This window comes from Rousettus aegyptiacus, unplaced genomic scaffold (genome assembly GCF_014176215.1).
Source record: "Rousettus aegyptiacus isolate mRouAeg1 unplaced genomic scaffold, mRouAeg1.p scaffold_m13_p_7, whole genome shotgun sequence".
NCBI classification, from domain to species: Eukaryota; Metazoa; Chordata; class Mammalia; order Chiroptera; family Pteropodidae; genus Rousettus; species Rousettus aegyptiacus.
Window position 1 is genome coordinate 63,212,020 of NW_023416310.1, and position 7,677 is coordinate 63,219,696.

Sequence of the window (7,677 nt, forward strand, 5' to 3'; positions counted from 1 at the left end):
TTATAGCTGAGTAATGTTCTATTGTATATATGTACCACTTCTTAATCTATTTATCTATTGATTGACACTTAGGTTGCTTCTATATCTTGGCTACTGAAAATAATGCCGCAATGAACATAGGGATGCATTTGTCTTTCCAAATTAGTGTTTTGGGTTTCCTCAGAAAAATATCCAGAAGTGAAATTACTGGGTCCTTCCGTCTCTTATTATAGCCTTCGTTTTAAAGTCTATTTTGTCTGGTATAAATGTTGATACTCCAGCTTTTTATTTGTTTTCATTTGCATGAAGTATTTTTTCCATTCCTTCACTTTCAGTCTGCATGTGTCTTTCAATCTGAAGTGAGTCTCTTGTAGATAGCATTAGAAGGAATTTTGTTTTCTTATCCATTTGGCCACCCCATGCTTTTAAATTAGAGCATTTAATCCATTTACATTTAAAGTAATTGTTGACAGGTATGTAGTTATTGCTATTTTACTATTCACATTTTTAATCTTTTTTTCTTCTTCTTAAAGAAGTCCCTTTAAGAATTCTCATAACACTGGTTTGGTGGTGATGAGCTCCTTTTGTTTTTTCATCAGGAAAGCTCTTTATCTGGAGAAGGTGAGTTTTAAAGTTCATCTACTTTTAAATTAATTTAAGCTTAGCTATGTGTAGCTAGGGGGTCACAGACCATATTGTCAAAGTGAAAAAAAGAGTAAATTGCAGTGTTAGATATTTAGTATAACCCCCCTTTTGAAAATATACTCACCTAAAACAAAGCAATACATGTTTGTCTGTGCATTTAAATGCTTTCAAATGCTTATAAAATGACTGAAATTACACCCAACAGGCTGATAGAGTAATTTCCTCTGTAGAGGAGGAAAGAGAGGAGATCAATAGTCTGAAATTTTTGTTTGAAATTTTTTAAATGAAAATTTATTCAAGTTATTTGAATAATGCAATATAAAAAAATTCAAACTGATTTTGCTTACTATATCTGGAGTTATTTCCTCTTTTGGTCTAGTTATCATGGTAAATCCCTGAATCTGGTATCTAAGACCAAAGAAGCCTGAGATGGGTGGATGAGTGGTAGGATGCTCCTTCTAAAGAGCCTAGAGATGCTTTGTAGCAGGTCAGAGGATAAGTTAAATATGCACAAATGCACATATGCATCCACGTGCACCACCAAGTAATGCAGCATACTCTGTTCTCAACCTCGACTGTGCCAGAATGACCTTATTAAAAATATGTAGATACTGGAGTCCCATCCAAAAGATTAGATTTCGATTTGTCTGAAATGGGCCCAAGCCAATGGTATTTTTAAAAAGCTGCCTGGGTGGTTGTATTGTGCAGCCAGGGTTGAGAACATCTGGGCTGGAGGCAACCAGTGAAAGAATACACAGTGACAGGGGAGCAGCGAAGTTGGGTTAGGGGCACTCAGGAAGACCCCTCTGTCCTTCGGTCGCCATGGGAAAGCTGAAGGACACACAGGTGCTGCTCAGCTTGGCACTTTGTGGACAGAAATGTGGCATTTGAGCTCTGGAGAGCCCTGCGGTTAGGTTTTAGGTCCTGTGCTTGTAGGTAATCTCTCCCCTGCTGTGGTTTTAGATTATTAATGTCATCCTAATGCAGAGATTGGGACTCTTCAGCCTCCCTCCTTGACCTCTGACTCAGGTTTACAACTCTCAACACATCATCCCTGCTTAGATATCTAATCAACTTCAATTGCAACAGGACCACTCTTGGATCCCTCCTCCTCCCTCAGGCTCCTGATTTCAAAAAATAACACCACCATCCGCCAGCTGTTCCAGACAGAAGCTCGTCAGAGCACACCTGACTCTTCTCTTCCCTCATACTATATGTCCATTTCATCGTCAGGTCCTGCTGGCTCTAAATTTAAAAGGTATCTAAATCTAACCATGTATGGCTGTTTCCAGTACCACTCTAGGCCAAGCCTCCATTGTCCTCTCTGAATGTTGTACCAGCCTACAAATGAGTCTCCTGCTGTCACTCTCCCTCCCCACAGCAGAAACGTCAAAGAACAGCAGGAAGACATTTGTCGACACAGCACTCGTTTCCATAGCTCCGTGCTCAAAGCCCTCCAGTGGCTTCTCATCCTGCTCAGAACGACATTCAGTAACAGACTGTGGCCCACAGGCTCCACGACACCCTGGCCCTCAGTCCCTTCCAGGCTCATCTTTTTCTACTGTAGTCACATGGGTCTCCTTGTAATTCTGAGATATTCCTTCCACCAGAGCCTTGCACCAGGACACACTCCTTCGATCACCTCACTGAATGCATCTATGTCTCTGCTCAAATGTCACTTCTTTGGGGGGCTTTCCCTGGCCTCTCCAGTCTCAATCAAGGAACCACGTCCCTCTCCCACCAGCATCCTTCTGGGTCTGTGACCTGGCCTTCCTTTTCTACACAGCACTGATAACTGCCCAAAGTTACTGCTTGCTTTTGTTTATTTGCATCTGCCCATGTCCTCCACTGGAAAGTAAGTGCCTGGAGGGCAGGGACTGTCTCTGTCTCTCAAAGCTGTTCTGGCAAGCTCCTAGAACATGCTAACATGAACAATGGCAGGACAAGTGCTGACTTTACACAACTATATATCTTTCATTTAACTTTTTTAAATTGTAAAATTTAAACATATTCATTTTACAAAATACTATGTAAAATTTACCATTTTCAGTGTACAGCTCAGTGGCATTAAGTACGTTTACATTGTTGTGCAACCATCAGCACCATTTGTCTCTAGAACTTGTTCATTTTCCAAACTGAGACTCTGTGCCCATGACACAAGAGCTCCTAATTCCCCCTCCCCCGGTCCCTGGCAGGCACCATACTACTTCCTGTCTCTATGAATTGGATCACTCTAGGGACTTTCATATATATGGCATTATACAATATCTATCTTTCTGTGTTTAGCATAACATCATCAAGATTGATTCATTTGAAGCACGTGTCAGAATTTCCTTCTTTTTAACGCTGAATCTTGCATTGTGTATGTATACCACATTTTATTTATCCATTCATCTATCGATGGACATTTGGGTGTGTTCATTCAACTTTTTAATAGCATTTTGTAGCAAGAGTGCATGCAAAATGTGAGGTGTGATGAACAGAAGCCTACTGTCTGATATGGTGTCATCAATAGCCCAAGTGTCCAAGAAGCCAGCAAGTAGGGTATTCCTAAGACGTCGAGCGCAGCCCCTTGGGGCAGCCATGGTTGGCATTGAGGTAATTCCATGCATCAAGCGTGTGGCCTGGATGTGTGCATTTTCAGAGTGACTTATCTCATCAACAGCATCACATTTAGTAAGTACTGACTGCTGTGTGGCTGTCTTCACCGGCCATCTAGCTTTCTACTCACCCAGCCCTCCTGCCTAGGCTGCCTCCCTCCTCACCTCCCCGCCACTTTCCTCTCCTACTCTCACCTCCCAGGCCTGTACAGTAGGATCCAAAAGCTCACTGAAGAAACAAACAAGTTCACTGTTTTCTTTTGTTTCTTTTATTTCTCCAAAACTTGAGGTCGTAGGAAACAAAGCAAAGTCTTGTTCAATATGATTGTGTCACAGATGAAAAAAAAGGCATAGTCATGTCTGCAAGAACGAGTCAGGGATGTTGGTACAACAGTGAGAAGGATGGGTTGACCAGGGTGGTGGAGCATATTTAAGATTTGAGGAAGAGGAAGTTGGGTAAGGAAGGAAGACCAGATGATGGAGCTGGACAAAACCATGTGGAAGAATGTGGAGTTTTCTAGAGCGGAGGGCTGCATTTAGATAAGGGTTAGGAGGAAGGAAAGGTGAATGTTTTATTCAGCCTAGATTCCTTTGAACATCCTTTAAATCATCTCAACAAGATGCTTTCTTCCTCAAAGTGAGGTCTGTGTGCCGGTGCTGGTGGTGAACTGTTACCAGTGAGGTAAGCACAAAAGTGAGAGTGAAGAGATGAGAAACCGGGGACAGTCGACAAGTGACAGCATTGAAGCATTGAGCATGTGGCCAGTGGACTCAGTAGGTCAGATGGGTCTGAGACCAATTGGGTTGCTGTTTCCTGAGTCTTGAGCACAGAGAACTCAAGCTGCATCCTGCCAGGGCCTGTATCAATCCTTGAAGGATGGAGGGTACGGTCCCCCCATTAGATGGTCTGAGGATGTGCCCTGAGTGCTGTCCTGTGAGCCAGCCTGCCAGCGTCTCCTCCAGCCTCTGACGGGGCCTGTTCTCAGGTTGGGCACATGGCGAGGTGGCTGTCCTGCATTTGGGGGCATACATGCCCAGAATAGGCACCTCTCCACTCTGGACTCACATCCCTCAGTGGTGGGATGCTTGTGAGTGACACCAGGGCCTAGGCTGAGGAAACAGAAGTCTTAACTCCAATTTCTCCCTCAATCAAGGGTATTCTCTCTTTGAGTGGGATGGTAGTGAAGTGCCTCTATTACTTAATTTTTAAAATGTGTTTCAATTGTTCTCTCTCTCTTCCCTGCCCCTTCTTTTTATCACTCTCCCCCTGTTAGCACATATAATTGAAATTGCACAAGTTAAATGTATGTATGATTTGACTCCACCATAGAAGGTATAAAAGCAAAAACTGTGTGTTGATCATGAGCCGGGCCTGGGCTCATAACTTTTCATGGATTTCAACGTTGACACCTCACATCAGATCACTGAGGAAGAGGCTATTATTATACCAATTTCACACTTGGGAAAACTGGCAAGAGTTGTTTTAGCTTTTCCTACCTGCTGCGTTATAAATGGAATTGTTCCCTAACCCCTATCCCAACAAATGCTACACAGAGGTCCTAATTGTTGGTACCTCTGAATGTGACATTATTTGAAAACAGAGTCTTTACAGATGTAATTAGTTAAGAGGCAGTCATGAAGGCAGACTTATCTAATAGGATTGGCGTCCTTATGGAAAGGGGAAATTTGGACACACACACAGGGAAAAGTGTGCGAAGGCAGAGGGTTGGAGTGATGCAGCTATAAACCCAGAAACACCCCAGACTGTGACTGCCACCCACCAGAAGCCAGGAAGAGGCAAGGAAGCATTCTCCCCTACAGGTTGCAGAGGGACTGCAGCCCTGTCAACACCTTGACCTTAGCCTTCTGGCCTCCAGAACTGTGAGACAATACATTTCTGTTGTTTGAAGCCACTCAGTTTTTGGTACTTTGATATAGCAGCCCCAGAAGATGACTACACCTTGTGACCAGGAATAACCTAGTGATCCAGGCCAAGCCAAACAGAGACCCCTAACTACCCTCTGTCCACCATGATCGTAACTCAGGGAGGAGCAAGGGACCCATGCCTGGCCCACAAGCAGTGCCACAGTTTTTACATAGCTACAGGGAAAGAGAAGTTTTTCCTGACAAGTTCCTCAGCTTTGGCTTGAAGTATCTGTTGATCACCTGGATCCAGCCATGCCTGAAGCAGTGTCTTCTTTAGTCACATAAACCCCAAATTTCTCTTTTATTCTTCTTGAGTTGGGTTTCTCCCTCTCATAACCTGAGAGCAAGTGAGCCAGATGGTCCACATGGTCATTGTAGCTTCAGACACAGTGTGTTGACCTGCCAGCAATCTTCCCTCGGCTCTGCAGGCGGGACCCCCTCAAGCACAGTGAGGGCTCCAGGAGGCTCGTGCTGCCAAGCTATCAAGCTAAATAACTGTTTAGTAATGTTTCAAAATTATAACCTCTTGGAAAAGCTCAATGTCATTTTCTTCATATGGTTTCTCAAGCAGGATGAAAAGGGTGGCATCTCTGTGTGCTGGGTCATCTACTCGGCAGGACAAGGAAAGGAAGAAGAAGGAGATGAGAGACAATAGCCCTTCCAGGCCTCAGCTGTCTCCTACAGTGAGTTTTGTGTCACTTCCCTGGTCCAGGACTTCACAGTGAATATGGAAGACTGGGCACGGGCCCGGGGAGGCGAGCAGAGCCCTGTTTGCAAATCTGTCTATCCAAACCTTTGCTGTTGGGGTGGCAATTAGGCCTTCCGGGAAAAGGCAACAAATTATCTTAACAGATGTGTAACCCTACAATCATACAGGAAAAAAATTAGATTATTAGCAAACTATGTATTTTAAATCAAAAATTAGCATTTTTATAAACTGCGTGTGATTTTCATGATTTTATTCTGTTCCCTCAATGTAATTTACATATGACGCACTGAGCATGAACTCAGTTTTGTTCTTAGAAAGAACCAGGTTTGTACCTAACTAGAATTCAGCATTTTTGGAACCAACAATATTAAGAATTATTGAAATATATATACATTACACCAAAACTTGAGAAAATGTGAAGCTTATTTAATGTCAGCAAACTCTTACCGAGTATCTTCTAACTCAGAGAAGGGAAAACCAGATGATCTACGGACCTTACCCTTGAATTGCTGCTGGTCCGTGGCAAAGCATGATTAAGGACTTGAGTTCTAGAAAGTTATGTAGAAAGCTTTTGGTTGCAAGAAATTAACAGACAAAAAAACTGACTCAATTAACCTAAACAATTCAGCAAGTTTTAAAACTCACAAGAATTAAAGTCTGAAGGTAGCTTTGCCTTCAGGTGAGGATTGATCCAGGGCCTCAAATGCTCTGACCAGCATTCAGTTTCTTTTCCACCTTCCCTTTTTGTCTGTTCCTAACTTTCCCATTCTGGGCAATATCCTCCTCACCTTCCCCCATCCCTACCCCAAGCCCTAGTCCCAGCCTATAGTTTCAATCTTTCTAGTATCCTGTTTCTGGGGTCTCAGGAAGAGATGCTCAGGGGAGGTAATGCTTTGCATTTCGAAGGCAGACTCTGCATTGAATTGACAGTCCGGAATGCCATTGGAGAAGAGAATATCCTCCTCGAAGGCATGGAGGAGTGAAACTACTGAGGAACTGCAAATAGTTCAGTGCTGCTGGAGGAGAGAGTTCATTTGAGGGAATCCAAGTGAGTTATGCTGGGTAGAGAGGGGACCCATGACCTCGGCCCCAAGCTGAGCTGAGCTGAGGAGATGGCGCTTCAGCCTGAAGGACAAGGGCAATGATTTTAAGCTAAATGTGCAATGATAAGATCTATCTATCTATCTATCTATCTATCTATCTATCTATCTATCTATATATATATATATAGATATATTTTTTTTTTTTCAAAGAAAACTAAAAAGACTGACTCAAATGATAAGGGAGTTTATTATCCCACGTAACTCCAAATTCAAAGGGAGGGTGGGTCCAGTCTTGGCAGGATTGGCAGCCCAGTGATGTCCTCAGAGATCTGACTTCTTTCTATCATTCTCCGGGTCAGCTCGCACCAAAGTCTAGCTTCCCTTGGGGTCACAGAATGACTGCCTGTAGCAAGCAGGGCCATGTGCTGTCCCATATAAATCCAGTCATGAGGATCAGGGGAAGAGGGAGAAGGAGAGATATGATAAGTTGGGGAGGGAGAGGGAGAAAGAGGGAGGGAAGAGAAAGAGAGGACTAGAGAAATCCTCTTCCAAGCACAAACTCTAACTTCATCCCAATGAGTGTTGGGTGGGAACCCAAGAGTATCTGTACAAGAGGTCCCCAATCCCTTAACCTGTTGTATTTTGCAATTCAGAAGTTTGGGCTTTTAGAAAGGTAAGAGAGAGCCTGAACTCATAATACATTGTACCTCAGGGAGACCTGAGGCAGTACCCCACACTAAGACACGTTAATGTTGCTGCAGGAAGTGCCTGGGTC

General features: G+C 43.5%; 1 long non-coding RNA gene across 3 annotated transcripts in view; it reads left to right on the forward strand.

Moving 5' to 3' along the window:
• LOC118605549 overlaps nucleotides 1–6,087 on the forward strand; it is a 39,802-nt gene extending 33,715 nt beyond the window's left edge. For 2 of the 3 annotated variants that reach the window (XR_004952200.1, XR_004952198.1), the window contains exon 4: nucleotides 5,722–6,087. This is a non-coding gene — a long non-coding RNA (uncharacterized LOC118605549). Of the gene's footprint in view, nucleotides 1–5,718 lie in introns of all 3 variants that reach the window. The other variant, XR_004952199.1, reaches the window with a different exon arrangement.
• Nucleotides 6,088–7,677: the final 1,590 nt, after the last annotated feature.